This window comes from Callithrix jacchus, chromosome 8 (genome assembly GCF_049354715.1).
Source record: "Callithrix jacchus isolate 240 chromosome 8, calJac240_pri, whole genome shotgun sequence".
NCBI lineage: Eukaryota > Metazoa > Chordata > Mammalia > Primates > Cebidae > Callithrix > Callithrix jacchus.
The window spans coordinates 41,761,795-41,788,815 of record NC_133509.1 but is presented as its reverse complement, the minus strand read 5'-3'; the positions used below and the strand labels follow the sequence as shown (position 1 = coordinate 41,788,815).

At 38.5% G+C, this 27,021-nt stretch overlaps 1 protein-coding gene and 1 pseudogene across 1 annotated transcript in view; one reads left to right on the top strand and one right to left on the bottom strand.

The window, feature by feature from the left end:
* The window catches only part of UNC13C (unc-13 homolog C), a 640,690-nt gene that overhangs the window by 579,485 nt on the left and 34,184 nt on the right, over positions 1-27,021 (bottom strand). The gene's annotated exons all lie outside the window — the stretch shown is intronic.
* Positions 25,173-26,121, top strand: LOC103795628 (intraflagellar transport protein 80 homolog pseudogene; annotated as a pseudogene).

The window sequence follows — 27,021 nt, the reverse complement described above, 5'->3', positions numbered from 1 at the left end:
CCAATTCCCATGAATGATAGTATGGTCTATTAAAAGAAAACTAAACTAATAGTTTGAAATCTTTGGGTCTAATCTAGCTTGTGAGTAATGAGTTGGGATCTTTTTTTTTTTTTTTTGAGGCGGAGTTTCACTCTTGTTACCCAGGCTGGAGTGCAATGGCGTGATCTTGGCTCACCACAACCTCCGCCTCCTGGGTTCAGGCAATTCTCCTGCCTCAGCCTCCTGAGTAGCTGGGATTACAGGCATGCGCCACTGTGCCCAGCTAATTTTTTGTATTTTTAGTAGAGACTGGGTTTCACCATGTTGACCAGGATGGTCTCAATCTCTTGACCTCGTGATCCACCTGCCTCGGCCTCCCAAAGTGCTGGGATTACAGGCTTGAGCCACCGCGCCTGGCCAAGTTGGGATCTTAAAAAACCTTACTTCCCTCTCTGGATTTCGCTTTCCTAATCTTGGCCAAATATCCACAAGGTCAGGTGAGAAATGTAGATGAGGGAAGCAGAGAAGCTTTAGCTACCAAGAGGGCAGAGGCGACAGCTAACTGGAAAACACAGGTCCTGACTTTTGCCATATGAACATGCATGGTACAAATATTCTGAAAAATCTGAGAAAAAAAACAGAGAACCACATTTGTATGCAAATTGACCTGATTTAAAAAAAAATAACCACTATGCAAGCTGACAAAACAGGTCTGTGGACTAAATGTGATGCACAGACTGCAACCCTCAACTGACTGATGGACTGTAACATCGTCTTATACTACACTCAGACTCCAATTCCATTCCTTCTGGTTTTCCTTGCAGCTGGTAGTGACTTGTCTGTCTGAAAGCCCCTGTAGCACTTAACATATTCTACTTAGTCAGCTGTTGGCATGGACTGCCTTCCATTTTCAGTTATCTTTTCATATCTTCATGTCTTTGATGCCTAACTAGATTATAAGATCCTTGAGGGTCCTTGAGGATGATGAAGTATTTCTGAATTTCTATAACAATTGGCTCAGTTCCTTGAACACAGCAAGGGCTTAATGAAAACATTTGAATCAGTATAAAAACAGGCTATAAATAGCTCTGGCTAAATCAGAAAGCCGAAGTCTGAGTTACTTGGATTCTTCACTGCCAGTGGGAGACATTGTGGTAAAATCGCCCCAGTAGGGGCTTCAGAATCCAACAGACGTAAATCAGAATACCAGCTTCTTTGCTTCAAAACCTCTATGACCTTGAGCTTATTACGTAACTGCCTAAGTCTCATTGTAAAATGGAAGGTTAACAATACTCATTCTGTGGATTAAATGAAGTAATATATAAAGCATGTAGTATAGTATAAATGTCATTTACTACTTGTTCTCTTCATTGCTTCTGTAGCCAAGGAAAGAGAAGGATTCTTACAGAAGAATGAGGACTAGTCCTCACATAGCTCTTCACCATCTGCAGAAAATCAGATCCAATAACTACTGCAGAATCCGCGGAGGTCAGGTATACCTACCTCACCGCAGTTTAACACGTTACCTAACGTTCAGTGTGCCCTGCGTCATTTCAAACAAATTATGGTTTTCCGAGTTGAAAGATACATATAGCTTTAAAAAATAAAATAAAAAACAATGTTTGACAAAAACTTGGCCAAGCAAAGAGCCATGAATAATTTTCAACACATACATGAGAGCAATTTAGTTAAGAATGTGGTTTCCAGGGTTATTTCATGCAGACATAACACACTTCTAAAACAGTCCTGTTAGGAAAACATGGATAGTGTAGTGGGTCAGGATTCAGACACCCTTGCGATATTATGAATGTCTATCATTACTGGCTGCCGGAGAGAAGACTCCGGTCACTGTGATACGAAAGAGACAGTACACAAGACTTCCAAAATGTCATAGACTGGTATCACAGAACCTTTGTACAAAAAGAGATTCAGCCAAGTGGTCCAGCCCTTTACTCTACAATTTACTGAAGGTCATCTTGCAGCTGCTTAAACGCTTTCAGATGGAAGAAGAATGCACTCCTTCTAGTGATAACCTTTGTCATTGCCTTATTGAGAGGAATAAAATTAAGACATGACCTTAGATCTGCTTCTGTCTCTTAGTCTTTTCTCTGAAGATATAGAGGATAGCTTAATGTGTAAGCATCTGTATTTGTATGCATGTATACTGAATATCACATTGTATTCCTGGAATTATTTAAGATGCGATAGATAATAAAAAGTAAGTCTAACAGACTTTTAAAATATGACTTACTTATGGCAGAATCTAAACACCATAACTTATTTCAGAAAGCCTAAAATAGATACAATGCCCTGTGCACAGTGACCTGTCAATATTACTCACTAATCATGTAGTTTGCCCTCATTATAGTATCAAAAGCATGAGAAGGAAAAAAAAATTAGTTCCAACAATTTCTAGTTCACCTTTCTGAAATTGACTACTACAATCTACGTTATTTGTCTAAGGTATTGTGCAGCTTATGCTTTGTCATTTTTGAAAAAAAGTATACATTTAGTATGGTTCTGTCTGTGAAAATTATAAGAGCAAAGCCAGTTATATATTTACAATCATGAGGTGAAGACAATCAACCCTTTCTCCTTTAGCAGTGGTTGGCAGACCTCTTTTGTAAACTACCAGATAATAAAAATAAGTTTTATCAACCTTGCAGTCTCTGTTGCAACCTCTCAACTTTGTCATTGTACAGGTATAGTAGCCATAAAAATATGTAAATGAATGGACATGTCTGTGATCTAAATTAAATTTTAGTTTCAAAAGCAGGTGGCTGCTTGGATGGAGTCCCCACACCCAGCATGGTGGAACGGGAAGAACACTGGCCTGGGAGTCAGGAAAATGAAGTTCTAACTGTGGCCCTTCCAGCTACCTCTATGCCGGCAAACACTTCACAGCCTTGGGCTTGAGTCTTCATCTCTAAATGGAACAAATTAGATGACTTTCCTTGAATTTCAGTTTCAAAGTGTCTATAAATCAGTTATCAAAATCTCTTAAGCAGTAGTAGCTACTGAATTGTTTAGGTTATGCGACTGATCCTTTCAGAACTTTGGGGCTTTCCTTAACGCTGACTACAGGAGCTCCAAAAAGGCCCTCCTGAAAATCAGTCACCAATGTAGGTAATAGGAAGAGATAGGAAATTTCTCATTCCTTAGGAAAATGACAGAGACTGCTTCTCAATAACCCCAATTTAATGTTCCCAGATTTGGCAAGTGTAATTTATTTGTTATTTACCTGAAATTTAAATTTAACTGGGTATCCTGTATTTTACCTGACAATCTTACTCTAACTCCTTAATTTTAAAAAGGAGTCAGACTATTGACACTTTTACACATGTATTTTCACATGTATTGAGCTCATTAGGTCTCACAGTATCCCATATGTTGGACACAGGGACCATTATCTTCCTTCTAATCAGGAAAAAATAGAATTGTTAGGACTTAGGAATTATCTGATCTCAGAGGGCTAATGGAATAAGTCTGAATATCCCCTAGCATTGTCAGAAAGATACAAATATTTAGTTCATTACAAACCTACTGCTTTGTACAAGAGGTACTCAAAAAGATATATCTATCAAAACTGTAAACTATAAAACTGCAGTTACTCTTCTATTTTGTCCATGCAGTGCAACATTTACAGCTATTTCCTAAAACAATATTCAAATGCATTATCACAGAGAAAACCATTACCTGTCACAGCATGACTTATTGACTGACACAATAAATTCTTCTTCTCTGGGAGAAAGGACAGTTTTTAAATCAACTGAAGCAAGTCAATTATTTAAAAATTTTATAACATAAGATGTTGGTCAAATATGAAATTAGAAAATTCAAAATTGAGGGTGGAGAGGGTTGGCCTAAAAGACAACCTAAATGATACACTTGTTCTCTCAGAAGATAAAATAAGATTAAAAGACATTTTAAATATGGCATGGATTTAAATATTTGATGACGTTTATATGACGACAATACAGTTTTCCTTGAGGTGAATGTAATTACTTAAGGCAACATCACTCGCAGGAATCTTCAACAAAGATTAAAAAAACAGTCATCAAATTGAACTAACAAGGGGTACAGGAAAGAATTCTTGCCTTGATAATCTAAGAAACTCATTTACCTTAAAAAACATCAGCATGAGCCAGGGCTATAAACTAAAAGACTGTCAAAACAAGCCATGCCTTAGATGGAGTGAGTGTGATAACATCCTGTATTAGCATGGCAAAATCTATTCTTCCAACATTAAAAAAAAATGTGATGGTTGTCAGATTCATCCATGTCCCTACAAAGGACACAAACTCATAGTTTTTTATGGCTGCATAGTATTCCATGGTGTATATGTACCACATTTTCCTTGTCCAGTCTATTGTCAAAGAGCATTTGGGTTGGTTGCGGTCTTTGCTGTTGTAAACAGTGCCGCACTGAACATACATGTGAAGGTGTCTTTATAATAGAATGATTTATAATCCTTTGGGTATATACCTAGTGATGGGATTGCTGGGTCAAATGGAATTTCTATTTCTAGGTCCTTGAGGAATTGCCACACTGTCTTCCACAATGGTTGAACTAATTTACACTCCAACCAACAATGTAAAAGTATAAAGTCCTTTCTGTGTTTTTACATGAGAATGCAAATGATATTGAATTTAACCATGGATTCCCAAGTCTGAAAAAACAAAATGTATGAAAACATCAGATACAAAATGGACTGACTCTAACAAACATAAACTCCAACTTACTAACAAGGGTTTCAAAGACCAGTCTCAGACTCATTGGAGAAATTACTCATCAGAGGAGTGAAAAAGAAATAAGCTTGTATTTCTTTGCACTTAATAGTGCTAGGCTGCTGACCATCATGCTAGAAGACAGGAAAAGCCTTAGATATCATCTTAATCATCTATAACTACTGACTTATTAATTCAGATGATCCATAAATATCTTTTATTGATGCTAACCACAAAAATGAGATAAACTATTCCCAGAAGCTTCTCTGGAGATGACTGCTGACTGGGTTAGGGATGTTTTGAACTTTTTTCTCTATGTTTAAAACTACTTAAGTAATATCAAAGTTGTAATTAGAAATAAAGTAATTCAGATCTCTAGAATTGTCCATTGGTGTTCATGCTAATAAATAGTAAAATCTGGGGCTATGGTTAAGTAATCATTGAAGAGCAACATAATTTAATTTGATCTGTGCTTGCTTTGTTTTCTTTTATTTTTTTCCTTAGGAGAGAAGGAAAGAAAGAAAAAAAGGAGTGAAGGAGAGGAAAAAAGAGAAAGAAAAAGAGGGAGAGAGAACGGGAATGTTGCTTTATTCTAAAAATGGGTATTGAAAAACCTCTTTTCTGCCAATAATTGTGCTTAATAATGGCCGATCAATATTTCATTTAAACCTATGAGTAGGTGTGATGTGGTATTGACAAGAATGTATATTTTGTGTATTTAAAGTGGAGAGCTCTATAAATGTTTATTAAGTTTACTTGCCCCAGATCTGAGTTTAAGTCCTGGATATCCTTATTAATTTTATGTCTTGTCGATCTATCTAATATTGATGTTGAAGTCTCCCACTATTGTTGTATGGGAGTCTAGGGAGTCTAAGCCTCTTTATAGGTCTTATGTATCTGGGTGTTAGGATCATTAGCTCTTATTGTTGCATTGATCCTTTCACCACTATATCTTTGTTGCTTTAAAATCTATTTTATCAGATGTGAGAATTGCAACTCCTGCTTTTTATTTATTTATTTATTTATTTTTGCTCTCCATTTGGTTTGTAAATATTTCTCCATCCCTATGTTTTGGGTCTTTGTGTATCCTTGCATGTAAAATGGGTCTGGGTGTAGCATACCATTGGGTTTTGGCTGTATCTTTTGATTGGGAGATTTAGTTGATTTAAATTTAGGATTACTGCCATTTGATGTTAACTGGCTGTTTTGTCCATTCGTTGATGTAAATTCTTCTTTATGTTGATGCTCTTTACTTTTTGGTATGTTTTTAGAAAGGCTAATACTGGTTGTTCCTTTCTATGTGTAATGCTTCTTTCAGAAGCTCTTGTAAAGCAGGCCTGGTGGTAATAAAATCTCTGAGTACTTGCTTGTTCATAAAAGATTTTATTTTTCCTTCAGTTGTGAAGCTTAGTTTGGCTGGATGTGAAATTCTAGGTTGAAAGTTCTTTTCTTTAAGGATGTTGAATATTGGCCCCCACTCTCTTCTGGCTCATAGGGTTTCTGCTGAGAGATCTGCTATAAGTCAGATAGGCTTCCCTTTGTGGGTAACCTGACCTTTCTCTCTGGCTGACCTTAGTATTTTCTCCTTCATTTCAACCCTGGTGAATCAAACAATTATGTGCCTTGGGGTTGCTCTTCTTGAGGAATATCTTTGTGGTGTTCTCTGTATTACCTGGAGTTGAATATTGTCCTGCTTTGCTAAGTCGGGGAAGTTTTCCTGAATGATATCCTGAAGAGTATTTTCCAGCTTGGATTCATTCTCTTTGTCATATTCAGGTATAGCTGTCAAATGTAAGTTAGGTCTTTTCACATAGTTCCATATTTCTTGGAGACTTTGCTCATTCCTTTTTATCCTTTTCTCTCTATTCTTGTCTTTTATTTTATTTCATTAAGTTGGTCTTCGACCTCTGATATCCTTTCCTCTGCTTGATCAATTCAGCTATTAAAACTTGTGCCTATTTCAGAAGTTCTCATGTTGTTTTTCAACTCCGTTAATTCACTTATATTCCTCTCTATATTGTCTATTCTTGTTAGCATTTCGTCAGACCTTTTTTCAAAGTTCTTAGTTTCTTTACATTGGGTTAGAACAAGTTCTTTTAACTCCCAGAAGTTTCTTATCATCCACCTTCTGAAGCCTACTTCTGTTAATGGAACACAGTCCTTCTCCATCAGGCCTTGCTCCGTTGCTGATGAGGAACTGTAGTCCCCTGTAGAGGGAGAGGCGTTCTGATTTTGGGTATTCTCAGCCTTTTTAGGCTGGTTTCTTCCCTTCGTTATAAATTTATTCATCTGTTGTCTTTACAATTACCGCCTTTCTAATTAGGTTTCTGAGTGGACGTCCAATGTATTGATTCCCAGTGCTGGAATCTGAGCAACCCACTGCGCTGGCCAAAACAGCGACATTAAGACTGATGGTGCTCTTCTGCCTGGGAATCTCCAGTCTGGCTTCCTTCTTGAGTCTGTTATAGGTGACTCTGCCTTCCTGGAGCTCCAAACTCAGAAGGGGAACCAGTCCCGTTCACTCTGCACCAAGAGCTGCTGCGCCAAGGCGCTGGCAAAACCACTGCACCAGCCACAAGAGTCATGCTAGCGACCCGTGGGGCTCCTCCACTGGGAATCTTCTGATCCATGAGCGACAAAAAATCATCTGAAAGTGTGGTGTCCTCTCGTTCTCTGTGCTTTCACTGGGAGCTACAATCCCGAGCTGTTAGTGATCAGCCATCTTGGATCTCTCTCCCAAGTTGAAGCTTTGTTTTCCATTAGCCAGTACAGTGATTCATTGATATTACTTCCTTCATTTTGGAAGCCAGTAAGTCATTCAGTGATAAGGGTAGCACAGAGTAGCTAGGTATTCACCAACACCATTTCCTCTTTCCACATGCACAAAAAGGGTATGTTTCCCAGTCTCACTTGCAATTAGATCAGGGCCATGGAATGAGCTCTTTCCAGTTGAATAGACTGGCCCCTAAAAGTTCCTACTGGCCTTCCTCCCACTGACTGGAAGTGAAGAACTCCAGGATGGCAAAGCCACCCTAAAGAAAGAGCCCAGAAGCCTAAATTCTTACTTGGAAGATAGCCTCCTAATCTGCACTGAGATGTGATGGAGGTAAAAAATAAATCCTTGTTGTGATAAGCCACTGAGATTTGGGAGATGTTTCTTATAGGGGCTTACCAATATGAACCAGGTTTCAAAGAAAGGGCTCAGGCCCAATAATCTGTAACCTTAACATGGTTCATTACTGAACACTAGTCAGATATAAAAGGGAGCAGTGAAGAAATGGTGAATAGTGAAGGCTGGCAGCAGAGATCATATACTGCAGGAAAAGCATATTGCAGAGTGGAATTGGGAATCTAGGGAAGCTGAGGCTGTTGGCAAATCAAAGGAAACAACAGCAGAAGTCCTGGAGCTAGCTCCCTTGTTAGGGCTCAAAAGGAGGCCACCAACAGAGAGGTGAGCCCCTGAGGATTTTTCTGACAATACCTGGTGTTTATCTCTCTGATCCAAGCTAGAAAGTGAGCTCCCACAGAGCCAGACCATTTGAAATGCATACTGAAGTCCAGACTTCTGAGAAAGACAGTGTGGTTTGCATATCTAATTTGGAGACCTAGATAATAGCTCAGAATTCCAAGGATACAGGAATTCTGAGCTAATATCTAGGTCTCCAAATTTGATATGCAAACCACATACCTAATGAATGAATCTTAAATGAATCTTAAACACTGGCAGTTTTCTATAACAAAAGTAATATTCATCAGCTAGAAATCCTTGCAGAGTGAATTTATTTACATATCTTACTTCTCACTAAGTCTCATTCTTCTCTGATTTTGAGAACTTCATGTAAGACTTTCTTCCCATGAAAGCTTTCTTACCTGACGATGGTAAGAGCAAATTAAACCTCTAACATTTTGGGAAACACATAGAAAGTGATGGGAACACTTCAATTAAAGCCTGTTTCCTGAAAGTAAAGTAAAAGTAAACAGTACCTGTAATTGTTCCTATTTAATTGCTCTTAACAAGATCATAGGTAGTGGTTCCTACTAATAGACTGAGTGCAAAGGAATGAGAAGTACCGGAAACTGGGGAGGGAAGTGACTGACGTGAGTAAATATACATTTAGAATATGTCCATTTAATTCTTCTGAATAAGCTTCTGCTTCATGTTAGCAGCTCATGGGAAATCCGCCACACAGCATTTGTTTCACTGCTTCCACCTGCATATTGAATGAAACTGTACAAACTCAATACAAATTTATTCTGTGCTGATCCTAAGAGAACACAATGGAAATCCAAGTCATCTTCCAGCCCCCTACTGTGTGAGGAAAAGCCTTAGATGAGCTATCGACAGGTTCTCAAGCTCTAAGGTTGCCATTATTTTTGTAATCTTCTTAGCAACAAATTGACCACATTTATGCAGAGCCAGTAGGTCTATGTAAAACAGAAATAATAACAGAAATGAAATTATGGCAAGATCATGGACCATTGATCTCTCTGTTGCCCTTAGCTAGCCATATGACCTTATGTTAGTGACTGAACAATTTCCTGCACTTGACCTTTACAGGTTAAGTATTTTTGTGAGAGTAATTTCACCAAAAGGTAGACACAAAAAAGTGACAGATCTGACAAACCTAAAAAAAAGAAAAGAAAAATTGAGGTAGAAATATGATGAGCAGTTAGACACGAAGAGGGATAAGAAAGCTTTTTAAATCCAGCTCCTGATTTCACCTGGTTGTGGACCAAATCCCAAAAATTCTTGGGTGTCAAAAAAACAGTGACTGTCTTATCCATGAAACTCCTATTGCCCTTGGTGCCTCCTAAAATCCTGTCTTTCCAAGTTGAATCACATGGATTTGCCTCCTGGCCCTTTCCCCTCCTTCTCAAGGATAGATTCTCTAAGACAGCTGTCTCTCCCACCTTCAAGTTTTTTTGCTGTATCCCACTAGTATTTTTCTGCACGAAAAAAGATTCGCAGAACTCAGTGGAAGCATAACATTGCTTTCACACTTACTGCAAAGATTGGTCATTTTTTAAAAGGTCAAGTTATTCTTGTAGCATTTATGGTGTCTAGAATTCATTCAAGACAGAATCTTCTTTGCAGTTTATGCTATTGCTAGAAAAATACTAGTTTGCTTCCATAAACTCTAATCTTCTGAATCTAGGAGAATAAAAATGAGTGAGGGAGAAGTAAGTGAGGATGTTAAAAAAAATTTAACCACTATCCTCTACTGAGAGCTGATGACTTCTAGAAGGAATCTGAAATGAAAGAAACAATTGGTACTGACTTGGTCATATACTCAATACTTCTTTCCTTCCACTCGGTGCCCTGTCGAAGCTCAACAAGGCCTCTAACATCCTAAATTCTCACCCCCTTCCCCACCACGCACACCCTCATGAAGTCCCACACACCTCTTACTCACTTTCCTGTGTGTCTTGCTTTGGAGTTACCCTTCCCCCAAATCAAACTCTCATTTACTTAAAGTGTATCAGCCCGGTTAGAATGAAAGCTAATTTGCTTCAAGTTTATGATTAATCATCTTCCCACATACTCCTTAACATGCTCGGGAATGTTTTCTTATTAACTCTAATTGATGAAATTTCCATCAGTGTGGAGGAGATATTTTGAAATGGGAAAGCATCCTCTCTCATCCAGGAAGGAAAAAAACAAATACCACAGGCCTTCTCTTCATCTATCCCCACTACAATTCCCCAGGCCTAGTCCTAATAGAAACTAGTAAGACTTTCTTTCCCCTTTCACCAACTTCCTGAATCAAGATCAATGAGCATTCCTAATTACAATTTTGTCTCTCAGTGAAAGGGGTCAAGTAGAATAACTGGGCTGTCTAAATTTACACCAAGCTAGAGTGGGAGTTTCATGTCTCAGTTCCCAGAATTTTCAGGGGTCAATCATTACACAAGTAGGTCCCAAAATTTATGGAGGATCAGGATCAGCTGAAGGGCTTATTAAAACCCAGATTGCTAGGTTCTACCCCTAGAGTTTTTCTAAAGTAGTGTGCTTGGGTGGGGTTATAATTTTGCATGATTCTCAAGCTCCCTGATTGATGCTCATATTACTGATCCAAGGACAACACACCAAGGACCACTGCTTTAGACTAAACTTTACCTCCAAGTGGAAGATAAAAAGCATTCCTGAAGTAGAGATTATATACTCAACAACATAATGATGTAAAAAAAGCACAGCATGTTTAGAATCAGTGTCATCTTGCTTTCCCGGAAGGTTGAGTATTGTAAAACACAGAAGAAAAATGGAGTGCAGATAGCTTAGGGCTAGGAGAGAAGCATCAGGTCAGTTTAGAATGTGGTGCTAGGATCACCTCCTATAGGAAACTGTGACCTCTGACATGTTAGAAGAATCACACAGAGGATGGAGATTTTTTTTGTTTTGTTTTAGAGGTGAAGTTTTGCTATTGTTGCCCAGGCTGGAGTGCAATGGCAATGATCCTGGCTCACTGCAACCTCCACCTCCCAGGTTCAAGGGATTCTCTTGCCTTAGTCTCCTGAGTAGCTGGGATTATAGGCGCCAACCACAACACCTGGCTAATTTTGTATTTTTAGCAGATGTGTTTCACCATGCTGGCCAGGCTGGTTTTGAATTTCTAACCTCAGGTGATCCAACTACCTCAGCCTCCCAAAGTGCTGGGATTACATGTGTGAGCCACCATGCCTGGCCGAGGACGGAGATTTTTAAGAGATATATGAAGTCATCTTGAGTCACTCCCCATCTTGGCATGAATGAGTAATTTAAGTTTCTGTTATATGATACAGGTTGCCCAAATTCTGAGGTGTATTGTTCAAATTTGCAAACATCCATGACTGTGATTTAAGTGACATACCTATGCTAAGAAGAAAGGGGGTAGAAAGTTTCTTTCTGGTGTCTCTTCCCACTCCCTTTTCCTTCCTTCCTCCCTCCTTGATTCTTTCTGCCTCCAAGGCATTCTAGAGTCATTATCAGGCTGTATACAGTGAGCAAGTTGGCAGTGCATAAAAAAGTTTTATAGAATGAGAGCCCACCTTCAACATTCTCTTGCACCATGTTGAGAAACTCATACCCTCTTTTCTCCACTGTCTTGCTTCTTTTGCTCTCTCTTACCTTAAGCATTCCTGAAAGGGCTTGCTATACCAATTCACTGACAAGGGAGATAAGATTCCAAGGTTTGGACTTGAACACAGGGGTCTGTATACTTCCTCAGAAGCCTTTAAGTTGGTTTTTGTGCTCCAACCCAACTTCAACAGAGATCCGGTATGAAGGGAAATTGGGCAGTGATCCAATTAGAAAAAAAAAATGCTCTGGTCCAGGGAAAAAAGTAAGCAAGCTTCCAAGAGCAAAGAGATGTTTCTTTTGTTTGTACAACTAAAATGCACTAAACAGAATGCCATTTTTCTTCCATCCACCTAAATTCTGAGACTGCACAGACATTATTCACCGTCTTAGGTGAGAATCAGACTCTGAACTAGGCTTTAAGCAAAATTAGTTCATTTGGTAGAAAACACTGGCATAGATGTGGCAAAGTGGGAAAGGAGAAGGAAGAAATCAACACGGAAAAGTTAGTTTCATGGGGAACTGGGACTCACTTACTTTAGAAAATGGTATGGAACACACCTCTCAGTTGTTCTACCTAAGGGGAAGGGAACGTATCTACCAATCCTTTCTAGTTGTTAGTTAAGGGTCACTCCTAGGATGTTAATTTCTCTGCCTTTTTACTTGCACTCAATTAGGCCTTTCACATAATCAGAAAAATCATACAGAGAGGCACAGAAGCTAATGGAAGGTGTCCAGTAGATGTGAAGGGAGTACCCGCAACTTTCTTGCTGTCATTTTGAGTATTTCTCTTCTTTCATCATTCAAGGGTCCTAAAATTTCCAGGTGTCAATAGTAAAAGTACCCATTGGAAGCAAAACATATATTTTGTCTCAAAATTTTTCATTTCCTATTAGTGTTACCTTTATTCCCTCCCATCCTGTTATTAGAATGACTCTCCCAATGTCTTTCTAGAAAACAAATGTAAGGATAAATTTATTCAAAAAAATAAAACACCATCTATGCAAAGATGTCTTTAAAATTTTGATAATTAGTTCCATGAATCAACTCAGAGAAGGAATGATTAACACTTTCCAAATGCATACCGAGGGTAAGAAAACGCATCAAATACATTTGCATTTTGTCTGGACACAGTTACAGACTACAATCCCTCAGTTGATCAGCTGGAGGGACCAAATAAATCTCTGTTATCAGTTCAACAATAGCACTTACTTGTTTTGTGGCAGTGCATATCAAAGATCATTAAATAAAAAACAGGATCTGAAGAAATATATTTTTTCAAGGTAAACACTCCCCAAAGTATACTTGAATTATTGGTGTGATGTAAGTTTACTAGAGAAATGACAGAAAAGAAGACAAGACTAATGATATGTGATAATTCCGTTGGCAAGGACAAACTCATAAGTAACTAACTTAGTGTTCAAGGAAACCTCAAAATGCATAAGCATGATTTTTTCATACTACAAATGAGTTATTGTAACCCATTTACATGTAGACACAGAAAAATTCTTGTAATATAGCATGTAGCATGATCAAGCTTGACTCCTGTAATAATGCATACTAATCTGCAGGCTATAATTGTAAAAGAAGAATAAATAAAACAATATTGTCATCTTGATCAAACGGTGTAGGCCACAGTTGGTTCAGATGTTACAAGAGTGCAGTTGATACAACTCACTGGGCAGCCTACTTCTTGAGCACAAAACAAAAATAAAATCAACTGCATGAAAGTCAGCTCCGTTTACGCATAGTCTTCATTAAGGGTCAACAAGAGAAAATAAACAAAATACAAAAAGAAAAAATAAATACGTTCGTGAAAATGTTATTTGGGCTTTCATTTCCCCGGCAGGCTACAGAAAGAAAATGCAGGCTTAATGTCAATAACTGATACTGTGACATGTGTTTATAGTTGAAAACAGTCAACATAATACATTATAGAACCAGTAGAGAAAGTGGGAATTTCTTAAGAAGTGAAGAATATCTTTCAAATTTGGGTCACATTCCCATATTCAAATTATAAACAGCAAGTAGATATTGAACATCTAGCTTAATGATCCCATCTTCTTGATTCTGCAAAGGCATATCAGCCTGTTTTTAGAGTATAAAATTCTAGATTCATAACAGTTAATTATATTCACAAAATTCTGTTGGCATGAAATCATCCTGTGACAATTTAACAGCGGGCAGCCTTAAGAAAAGCATTATAATCGGAGGATGCATAGACAAATCAGTCACGGTCAGTACCTCTAAGGAACTTACAGTCTAAGAGGGAGAGATTGACAAGAGCACAATAGTAGAACAGAAGTATCTATATGGTACATGGAGATGCAGAGAAGGAACAGTCAAATGACAGGTAGGTATAAATAAGTACAACCACTATGGAAAACAGTTCGGAGATTCCTCAAAGCTAAAACTAGAGCTATGATATGCTCCAGCAATCCCACTACTAGGTATATATCCAAAAGAAGGGAAACCAGTATATCAAAGAGATATCTGCATGCCCATGTTTATTGCAGTACTATTCACAATAGCCAAGATTGGGAAGCAATCTAAGTGTTCATCATCAGATGAACAGATGAAGAAAAGTGGAAGCTCTACTCGGCCATAAAAATGAATGAGAGCCTGTCATTTGCAACAACATGAATTGAACTGGAAGTCATCTCATGTGTTAAGTGAAATAAGCTAGGCACATAAAAACAAACTTCACATGTTCTCATTTATTTGTGGGAGCTAAAAATTCAAACAATTTAACTGATGGAGACAGAAAGTAGATGGTGGTTACCAGAAGCTAGGAAAGGTAGTGGGGGGTAGGAGAAGGGATGTGGGAATGGCTAATGAGTCCAGAAATAAACTTAGAATAAATAAGATCTAGTATTTGATAGCACAACAAAGTGACTACAGTCAACACTAACTTATTGTACATTTAAAAATAAGTAAACTAGCATAATCGGATTGTTTGTAACACGAAGAAAGGATAAATTCTTGAGGCAATGGACACTCCATTTACCCTGATGTGATTATTACACGTTGTACATCTGTATTAAAATATCTCATGTACTCCATGAATATACACATTTAATATATACCCAAAAAATCATAAATTAAAAAATATGTAGGTAGCCAAGGAAGTACGTCACAGAAAACTGAATAAATAATTGACACTCAGGTTATCTGTTAACTGTGGATTTTACATTTGTATTTTTGCAAAAGTCAGTTTCAGAGCTCTAGAACACATTCTGAGTTAAGAATAAGAAAATTTAGGCTGGGTATGGTAGTTCAGGCATGTAATCCCAACACTTTGGGAGGCCAAGGTGGGTTGCTCACTTGAGGTCAGGAGTTTGAGACCAGCCTGACCAATATGGTGAAATCAGATTTCTACTAAAAGTAATGATAATAATCAACTTTCCAGGTGTGGTGGCACACACCTGTAAGTTGCTTCTACTCGGCAAGCTGAGTCAAGAGAATTACTTGAACCTGGGAAGCAGAGGTTGCAGTAGGTCGAGATCACGCCACTGCCACTGTACTCTAGCCACAGCAATAGAATCAGATTACATCCCAAAAAACATTAACTATAATGAGAAAATTTAAGAGTCAAACGGAATTCTAAATGTATTAGGTTGGTGTAAAAGTAATTGTGGATTTTTGCCATTACAACGAACGTAATATTTTTCTATATCCTTTTAGTTGGATAGTAACCACATCACTGAGAACATTTCTGTCACTGAATACTTATAAAATCAGATTAACAACCATATTGAAGACATTGTTCTAGGTGACAAGTGAAAGCAAACTAACTAGCTAAATAAATACATAAATAGTTAAAGCACAGCTTTTACAACCAAGGAAGGAAACAACTTAAATAAATTTTAGTACATAAAGAGCTAAATATTAAAGCCTTAATGTAGGTTTTAACAAATGAAAAGTCATCCTTTATTCTTGGATAAAACACTTCAACACCAAAAACATGTAATTTATTATTTAATTCTTACGTTTATTGTAACCTCTGTAAAATACCAGCAAAAATTTTCAAAGTCAGCAAGTGAGATTTAAAGTTTGTATAACAGAAACACTTGAAGTAAAAAAAAGAAAATTCATAGTTCCACCATAGAATCACAGCCATCTGATCAGCAGCTAGCATCACCAGATACTGAAATATGTACCACAGTCTCTACATTTGAAAGACTGTGACATGGTATGTTGAATAGAGAGACTAAGCAATAGGAAACAAATTATAAAGTCAAACAAAAAAAAAACCCAAATACAAATACAAATAGAAATCTGATATGTTAAAATGTCAACTGAATCCACTAGATTAAAAATATACTTTTTGATCATCTAGAAGATGGCCAAATAGGAACAGCTCTGGAGTGCAGTTCCCAGAAAGAACAACACAGGGGGTGAATGTTCATCGCATTTCCAAACGAGTTTTCACTGCCCAGACCAGGAGATAACCCAGCTGAAAAGTGCCACAAGTATCCAGAATCACTGCTTGTGATTTCTGCACATTGATTTTAAAGATTTTGGGCTGAGATGATGGGGTCTTCTAAATATACAATCATGCCATCTGCAAATAGAGACAGTTTGACTCCTTCCTTTCCTAATTGAATACGCTTTATTTCTTTTTCTTGCCTAATTGCTCTGTCTAGAACTTGCAATACTATATTGAATAGGAGTGGTGAGAGAGGGCATCCTTGTCTAGTGCCAGATTTCAAAGGGAATGCTTCCAGTTTTTGTCTATTCAGTATATTTGCTATGGGTTTGTCTTAAACGGCTTTTATTATTTTGAGATACATTCCTTTGATACCTAGTTTATTGAGAGTTGTTTTTAGCATAAAGTGCTGTTCAATTTTGTCAAAGGCCTTCTCTGTATCTGTTGAGATAATTGTGTGTTTTTTGTCTTTGGTTCTGTTTATGTGGTGGATTACATTTATAGACTTGCATATATTGAACTAGCCTTGCATCCCTGGGATGAAGCCTACTTGATCGTAATGGATAAGCATTTTTATGTGCTGTTGTATTCAGTTTGCCAGTATTTTATTGAAGATTTTTGCATCTATGGTCATCATGGATATTGGCCTGAAGTTTTCTTTTCTTGTTGAGTCTCTACCAGGTTTTGGTATCAGGATGATGTTGGTCTCATAATATGATTTGGGAAGGATTCCCTTTTTGGATTTTTTTTGAGATAGTTTCAGAAGGAATGGTAGCTCCTCTTTGCACATCTGGTAGAATTCAGCTGTGAACCTGTCTGGACCTGGCCTTTTTTTTGGTTTGACAGGCTATTAATTGCTGCCTCAACTTCAGCCCTTGTTATTGGTCTATTCAAGGTTTCAGCTTCTTCCTGGTTTAGGCTTGGCAGAATGCAAGTGTCTAGGAATTTATCCATTTCTTCCAGATTTACTGGTTTGTGTGCATAGAGTTGTTTGTAGTAACATGTGATGATAGTGTGTATTTCTGTGGAATAGGTGGTGATGACCCCTTTATAGTTTTTTATTGCATCTATTTGATTCTTCTCCCCTTTTTTATTAATCTGGCTAGTGGTCTGTCTATTTTATTGATCTTTTCAAAAAACCAACTCCTGGATTTATTGATCTTTGAAGGGGTTTTGTGACTCTATCTCCTTCAGTTCTGCTCTGATCTTAGTTATTTCTTGTCTTATGCTAGCTTTTGAGTTTTTTTTTATCTTGCGCCTAGCTCTTTTAATTTTGATGATAGGGTGTTGATTTTAGATATTTCCTTCCTTCTCATGTGGGCATTTATTGCTATAAATTTCCCCTAGCATTGCTTTTAAGAAAAAAAATGAACAAACCCATGCAAAAGTGGGTGAAAGTTATAAATAGACACTTTTCAAGAGAAGACATATATGAGGTCAACAAACATATGAAAAATGCTCATCATCACTGGTTATTAGAGAAATGCAAATCAAAACCACATTGAGGATTTTGGGAGGACTCAAGATGGCGCTGTGAGAACAACCCAGGATTGGAGCTCGCGTTGAATCCGCAAACGGTGAGTCAGAGCTGCATTTCCAGACTGGTCTTTGTTGCCCACAGAACGGGGAAACTCCCAAGTATAAAAAGACATGGGATGCCAGGCAGTAGGTCTGCCTGGCGAGGCCAGCAGCCGGGGCGGCGGCGGCCGGCCCTACCCAGCAATCCCGACAGGGCGCGCTTGTCTGGGTGCCTTGTTGAACCGGCAACCTGAGACTTGAGAGGGCTGGATTTGAGACTGAATGAGACTTGGACAGTAGCCCAGCCCAGGGGATTGCAGGGACAGATCGTTTGGGATACCCAGTGGGATGAACAAAATCGTGATTTCAAACTATCCCGAGCAGACGGTCCGAGATGCTCTGTGGGGGAGGGGCGTCGACCACTACCGAGGCAACCCGCCCCAACTGAGATACACGCCCACTGCTGATGCAGCCAGCCGTTGCCGAGGCAACCCGTCCCTACTGAGTTACACGCCCACTGCTGACGCAGCCTGCCGTTGCTGAGGCAACACGCTACAACGAAGAGACTCCGCCGCAGGGCATGGCGGAGACCACAGCAGAGCCTGCAGGAACAGGGCGAATCACACAACAGCAAGGCGGAGCCTCGGCAACCAAACAGTGGCTAGTCTGCCTTCTAGCTGGGCAAGACACCTCATCGAACATCCAAAAATAAAGCCCAAACCCCTCAACACAGAGCATTTGAGAAAAAAAAAAGGGTTTTTTAATGAGCTCTGTTGCAGCAGAATCAAACATAGCAGCCTAACCGCCCTGAAGGAACAACAGAGCGCACAGCTCAGCAATTAAACCCCTATAAAGTACAAACTGTCTCCTCAAGCAGCTCTCTGACCCCTCTATATCCAAAAGACTGACATTAGGCAGGCATCATCCTGGGACAAAGATAGCAGAAAAAGAAACTGGTAGCATCCCTCGCTGTGCCACAGCTGCTAGAGGTGCACCTCAGACAAGCAGGGTCTGGAGCGGACCTCAGCAGTCGTACAGCAAAGGGGCTAGACTGGTAGAAGGAAAACCACGTAACAGAAATACTTCATCATCAACATTCCGGGTGTCCACTCAGAGACCCAATCGAAAAGTCAGCAACTACGCAAACGACCAGCGGACAAATCTACAAAGATGGGAAGAAACCAGCGCAAAAAGGAGGAAAACACCCGAAACCAGAACACCTCGCCTCCTAGAAAGGACCAAAACTCCTCACCAGCAAGGGAACAAAGCTGGACGGAGAATGACTGTGACGAAATGACAGAATTAGACTTCAGAAGATGGATAATGAGAAACTTTTGTGAGCTAAAAGAGCATGTATTAAATCAATGCAAAGAAACTAAGAATCTTGAAAAAAGATTTGAAAAAAGATTCGAGGAAATGATAACAAGAATGGATAACTTAGAGAGGAATATGAATGAATTAAAGGAGCTGAAAAACACAATACGAGAACTTCGCGAAGCAAACACAAGTTTCAATAGCCGAATTGACCAAGCAGAAGAAAGAATATCTGAAGTCGAAGACCAACTCAATGAAATAAAACGAGAAACCAAGATCAGAGAAAAAAGCGCAAAAAGGAATGAACAAAGTCTCCAAGAAATGTGGGACTATGTGAAAAGACCTAACCTACGTTTGATAGGTGTACCAGAAGGGGACGAAAAGAATGAATCCAAGCTGGAAAATACTCTTCAGGACATCATCCAGGAAAATTTCCCCCACCTAGCAAGACAGGCCAACACTCAATTGCAGGAAATACAGAGAACACCACAAAGATATTCCGCAAGAAGAGCAACCCCAAGGCACATAATCGTCAGATTCAACAGGGTTGAAATAAAGGAGAAAATACTAAGGGCAGCCAGAGAGAAAGGTTGGGTCACCCACAAAGGGAAGCCCATCAGACTCACAGCAGATCTCTCGGCAGAAACACTACAAGCCAGAAGAGAGTGGGGGCCAATATTCAACATTCTTAAAGAAAAGAACGTTCAACCCAGAATTTCATATCCAGCCAAATTGAGCTTCAGAAGTGAAGGAAAAATAAAATCCTTTGCAAACAAGCAAGTACTCAGAGATTTTGTCACCACCAGGCCTGCTTTACAAGAGCTCCTAAAAGAGGCACTACACATAGAAAGGATCAACCAGTACCAGCCATTCCAAAATCACACTGAATGCTAAAGAGCTTCAACATAATGAAGAATCTACAACAACTAACAGGCAAAACAGCCACTTAGCATCAAAATGGCAGTATCAAATTCACACATAACAATATGAACCCTAAATGTAAATGGACTAAATGCACCTATCAAAAGACACAGACTGGCAAATTGGATAAAAATCCAAAACCCATCAGTGTGCTGTATCCAGGAAACCCATCTCACATGCAAGGATACACAAAGGCTCAAAATAAAGGGATGGAGGAAGATTTACCAAGCTAATGGAAAGCAAAAAAAAGCAGGAGTTGCAATTCTCATCTCTGATAAAATAGACTTTAAAGCAACAAAGATCAAAAGAGACAAAGAAGGCCATTACATAATGGTAAAAGGATCAATACAACAAGAAGAGCTAACGATCCTAAACATATATGGACCCAATGCAGGAGCACCCAGATACATAAGGCAAGTTCTTAATGACTTACAAAAGGACTTAGACGCCCACACAATAATAGTGGGAGACTTTAACACTCCACTGTCAATACTAGACAGATCAACCAGACAGAAAATCAACAAGGATATCCAGGGCTTGAACTCAGACCTGGAGCAAGCAAACCTGATAGACATTTACAGAACTCTCCACCCCAAATCCACATAATACACATTCTTCTCAGCACCACTCACACCTACTCTAAAATGGACCACATAATTGGAAGTAAAGCACTGCTCAACAAATGCAAAACAACTGAAATCATAACAAACAGCCTCTCAGACCATAGTGCAATCAAGTTAGAACTCAGAATTCAGAAACCGACCCAGAACCACACAGCTTCATGGAAATTCAACAATTGGCTCTTGAATGTTGACTGGGTAAACAATGAAATGAAGGCAGAAATAAAGAAGTTCTTCGAAACCAATGAGAATGAAGACACAACGTGCCAGAACCTCTGGGACACATTTAAAGCAGTCTCTAGAGGAAAGTATATAGCAATAAGTGCCCATATGAGGAGAATGGAGAGATCCAAAATTGACACCCTATCGTCAAAATTGAAAGAGCTAGAGGAGCAAGATCAACAAAACTCAAAACCCAGCAGAAGACAAGAAATAACTAAGATCAGAGCTGAACTGAAGGAGATTGAGACACGAAAAACCCTTCAAAAAATCAATAAATCCAAGAGCTGGTTTTTTGAAAAGATCAACAAAATAGACAGACCACTAGCCAGATTGATTAAAAAGAAAAGAGAGAACAACCAAATAGATGCAATAAAAAATGATAAAGGGGAAATCACCACAGATTCCACAGAAATTCAAACCATCATCAGAGAATATTACAAACAACTCTATGCACATAAACTAGTAAACCTGGAAGAAATGGATAAATTCCTGGACTCCTGTGTCCTCCCAGGCCTAAACCAGGAGGAAGCTGAAACTATGAATAGACCAATAACAAGGTCTGAAGTTGAGGCAGCAATTAAGAGCCTACCTCACAAAAAAAGCCCAGGTCCAGATGGGTTCACAGCCGAATTCTACCAGACACACAAGGAGGAGCAGGTACCATTCCTTCTAAAACTATTTCAAACAATCCAAAAAGAGGGAATCCTTCCCAAATCATTTTATGAGACCAACATTATCCTGATACCAAAACCCAGGAGAGACCCAACGAGAAAAGAAAACTTCAGGCCAATATCCATGATGAACATAGATGCAAAAATCTTCAATAAAATATTGGCAAGCCGATTGCAACAGCAAATCAAAAAACTTATTCATCATGATCAAGTAGGATTCAACCCGGGGATGCAAGGCTGGTTCAACATACGCAAGTCTATCAACGTAATTCACCACATAAACAGAACCAAAAACAAAAACCACATGATTATCTCAATTGACGCAGAGAAGGCATTTGACAAAATTCAACAGCCCTTTATGCTAAAAACCCTCAATAAACTCGGTATCGATGGAACGTATCTCAAAGTAATAAAAGCTATTTATGACAAACCAACAGCCAATATCATACTGAATGGGCAAAAACTGGAAGCATTCCCTTTAAAATCTGGCACTAGATAAGGATGCCCTCTCTCACCACTCCTATTCAATATAGTACTGGAAGTTCTAGCCAGAGCAATCAGGCAAGAAAAAGAAATAAAGTGTATTCAAATAGGAAAGGTGGAAGCCAAATTGTCTCTATTTGCAGACGACATGAAGACCCCATTGCCTCAGCCCAAAAACTCCTGAAACTGATAAGCAACTTCAGCAAAGTCTCATGATATAAAATCAATGTGCAAAAATCACAAGCATTCGTCTACACCAACAACAGACTTAAAGAAAGCCTAATCAAGAGCGAACTGCCATTCGCAATTGCTACAAAAAGAATAAAATACCTTGGAATACAACTCACAAGGAACGTAAGAGACCTCTTCAAGGAGAACTACAAACCACTGCTCAACGAAATCAGAGAGGACACAAACAGATGGAGAAACATTCCATGTTCATGGTTAGGAAGAATTAATATCGTGAAAATGGCTATACTGCCCAAACTAATTTACAGAATCAACGCTATCCCCATCAAGCTACCATTGACTTTCTTCACAGAACTGGAAAAAACCACCATGAACTTCATATGGAACCAAAAGAGAGCCCGCATAGCCAAGTCAATTCTAAGCAAAAAGAACACAGCGGGGGGCATCACACTACCGGATTTCAAACTATACTACAAGGCTACAGTAACCAAAACAGCATGGTACTGGTACCAAAACAGAGATATAGACCAATGGAACAAAACAGAGGCACCGGAGGCAACACAACATACATACAACTATACAATCTTTGATAAACCTGACAAAAACAAGCAATGGGGAAAGGATTCCATGTTTAACAAATGGTGTTGGGAAAACTGGCAAGCCATGTGCAGAAAGCAGAAACTGGACCCCTTCCTGACACCTTACACTAAAATTAACTCCAAATGGATTAAAGACTTAAACATAAGACCTGGCACCATAAAAACCCTAGAAGGAAATCTAGGCAAAACTATCCAGGACATAGGAGTAGGCAAGGACTTCATGAACAAAACACCAAAAGCATTGGCAACAAAAGCCAAAATAGACAAATGGGACCTAATGAAACTCCACAGCTTCTGCACGGCAAAAGAAACAGTCACTAGAGTGGATCGACAACCAACAGAATGGGAAAAAATTTTTGCAGTTTACCCATCTGACAAAGGGCTGATATCCAGAATTTACAAAGAACTCAAACAGATTTACAGGAAAAAAACAAACAAGCCCATACAAAAGTGGGCAAAGGATATGAACAGACACTTTATGAAAGAAGACATATATGAGGCCAACAATCATATGAAAAAATGCTCATTGTCACTGGTCATCAGAGAGATGCAAATCAAAACCACATTGAGATACCATCTCACGCCAGTTAGAATGGCGATCATTAGAAAATCTGGAGACAACAGATGCTGGAGAGGATGTGGAGAAAAAGGAACACTTCTACACTGTTGGTGGGAGTGTAAATTAGTTCAACCATTGTGGAAGACAGTGTGGCGATTCCTCAAGGCCTTAGAAACAGAAATTCCATTTGACCCAGCAATCCCATTACTGGGTATATATCCAAAAGACTATAAATCGTTCTACTATAAGGACACATGTACACGAATGTTCATTGCAGCACTGTTTACAATAGCAAAGACCTGGAATCAACCCAAATGCCCATTGATAATAGACTGGATTGGGAAAATGTGGCACATATACACCATGGAATATTATGCAGCAATCAGAAATGATGAGTTCGTGTCGTTTGTAGGGACATGGATGAATCTGGAGAACATCATCCTCAGCAAACTGACACAAGAACAGAAAATGAAACACCGCATATTCTCACTCATAGGTGGGTGATGAAAAATGAGAACACATGGACACAGAAAGGGGAGTACTAAACACTGGGGTCTATTGGGGGAAAAAGGGGAGGGCCAGTGGGAGGGGGAGGTGGGGAGGGATAGCCTGGGGAGAAATGCCAAATGTGGGTGAAGGGGAGAAGAAAAGCAAAGCACACTTCCATGTGTGTACCTACGCAACTGTCTTACATGCTCTGCTCATGTACCCCAAAACCTAAAATCCAATAAAAAATTAAAAAAAAAAAACCACATTGAGATACCACCTCATACCAGTTAGAATGGTGATCATTAAAAAATCTGGAGACAACAGATGCCGGAGTGGATGTGGAGAAATAGGAACACTTTTACACTATTTGTGGGAGTGTAAATTAGTTCAATCTTTGTGTGGAAGATAGTGTGGCGATTCCTCAAGGATCTAGAAATGGAAATTCCATTTGATCCAGCAATCCCATTACTGGGTATACATCCAAAGGACTATAAATTATTCTATTATAAGGACATATGCACACATATATTCACAGTGGCACTGTTTACAATAGCAAAGACCAGGAACCAACCCAAATGCCCATCAATGATAGACTGGACAAGGAAAATGTGACACATATAAACCATGGAATACTATGCAACTGTAAAAAATGAGTAGTTTATGTACTTTGTAGGGACATGGATGAATCTGGAAACCATCATTCTCAGAAAACTGACACAAGAACAGAAAATCAAACACTGCATGTTCTCACTCATAGGCAGGTGTTGAATAATGAGAACACATGGACACAGGGAGGGGAGCATCACACACTGGGATCTGTTGAGGGGGGCAAGGGAGGGATGGTTGGGGTAGGGAGGTCAGGGAGGGATAACATGGGGAGAAATGCCAGATGTAGGTGATGGATGGAGGGAGGCAACAAACCACATTGCCATGTGTGTTTTATTCAACAATCCTGCATGATCTGCACATGTTCCTCAGAACCTAAAGTACAATTAACAAAAGGATCATACAGGTTTGTAACATTCTTAATGATGCACTGGACTTACTCGAATTCTGTGATAGCCATTAAAGCATCTTTGAACTATGCACACTTAGTTGTTTCAATATCTCTTCAATGTTCTGTGTTCTCCACAAAGAACAGAAATACACCAACTATATTTGATTTCAAAGAAGGAAATGTTAGTTTAATCCTGTAGGCAGAAAGACATTTTCTTGTAGATGTTAGTGCTATCAATATATATTCAAATGAAGCATGCTTTATTTCGTCTCCAAAACTTCCTGGAAAATAGATACTCTGAATGTGCAAACTGTGTTTCTGAGTAATGATACCAAAGCAATGAGACAAAGCTGATGAAAAAATCTTTTTCTTTGAGTCATCAACTGGAAACCCATTAGATGATGGAAAGTTTCTTTCTTTCATATAAGAACGAAATCTTGGAAATTGCTCTGGATCAAAAAGGACTTACCAATAATAGAAAAGCTGCTTTTATTAATAAAAATAGAGATGTCTATATCACTTCTGTGAAACAATTTGGGAAGAAAGAACAAATTCTCAAACTTGGAACGATCGTGCATATTTTGGCATGCAGTGATACATGGAATATCCTTTGTGGACTTCAAGATACTCAATTTACAGTGTGTATTACTCCAAGACAGTTTATGTGGACAGTTACATTTTGCCTAAAACATTATATAAAAGGGATACAAGTGAATTCAACAGAAATCCCCATATTGTGAGTTTTGTTGGAAATCACCTAACTATAAGAAGAGTTAATGGCCCTCTGGTTCCCATCAGTGTATCTCCATATCCTGCTATTCTCCATGAACATGCAGGCAGTTCAAAATGGGAAGATCCTGTAAGACTTTACCACTTTATTGAGGAGCAAACCATGTGAGCTTGTCTAGCTGCTATGGCAGTTGCTAACTGAGATATGACTATTTCAGAAATAGCCTATGCAGCAATTGGTAAAATTGATAAGGTTTAGTACATCAATTCTATAAAAAGTCTTCCATTTAAAGAATAAAAAATGGCCCACATACTAAGATTTAGTCGGAGTATAGAGGAGTGTGTAATAGTTCTTCAGGCTGGCCTCATTTTCAAGCAATCCAGATCAATATTAATCTCTACAACTGAGAAGGGGCACTCGGATTGGCTGTAAAATACAAAACACACATTGATACAGTGCTTGCTTACTGTCAAGTTTTTGGAGACATTTAGTAAACATGAAACTAATAAACGATACTTGCGTGCAGAAGGTCTCCAAATAGATTGAGAGAAAAATCAAAGCCAAAATTCACATTAAATTTACAAAAAAAAAATAAGAACAATCATCAAGCAGCCAATTAAGTAAGCATGGGTATAAAGCCCTAAATGCCATGCTTATCTGTAAGAATTTTTGTCTTTTGAAATGAATTCTGATTAATTAAGGATAATCATGTTTTGCTTGCTAAAGAAAAACACATAATCTTTAAGTAAGTATAAACACTTGCTATATATTCAATGTAAAAGTACATACAGAAAGATGAAACACAAAGTAATTTATAAACTTCCGCATTTTATATTTTTCTAGTCAAATAATTAACAAGTATTATGATATACTTATGAAATGTCTGTGTAGTGTTGATGATATTTCTGGGTTTGCCCATTATTTCATCCTTGAATCTTCAGCCTGAACAAATATGAATTTTGATAATAAAACATTGGTATATTTCAAATGTCATTTCTATTTGACCTCTAAATTGTGAAATGCCTCCAAAAGTTTATTTATAGAAAAAAAACACGAGGATACATTTGTGCAAATATATAAAATGCAGATACTTATACACCAACGTTCATAGTATCATTACTCAAATAGCAAAAGGTGGAAACAACTCAAATATCTATCATGACTGGATAAACAAATGTGGTACAATACATACAATGAAATATTATTTAGCCATAAAAATGAATGAAATTCTGATAAATGCTACAACAGGATAAACCATGAAAACCCTACACTAAGTGAATTAAGCCAGACACAAAAGGTTAATTATGAGGTACCACTTGTATGAGGTACCAGCATAGGCAAGCTCAAAGAGACAGAAAGGAGAACAATGTTTACCAGAGACTGGGTGAGGGGAGAAGGACAGGAGAGGTGCTATTGATTAACAGGTAAATAGTTTTTGCTTAGGATGAACAAATTCTGAAAATGAATAATAATGATGGTTGCTCAATATTCAGAATGTTAATGCCATTGAACTGTACCCA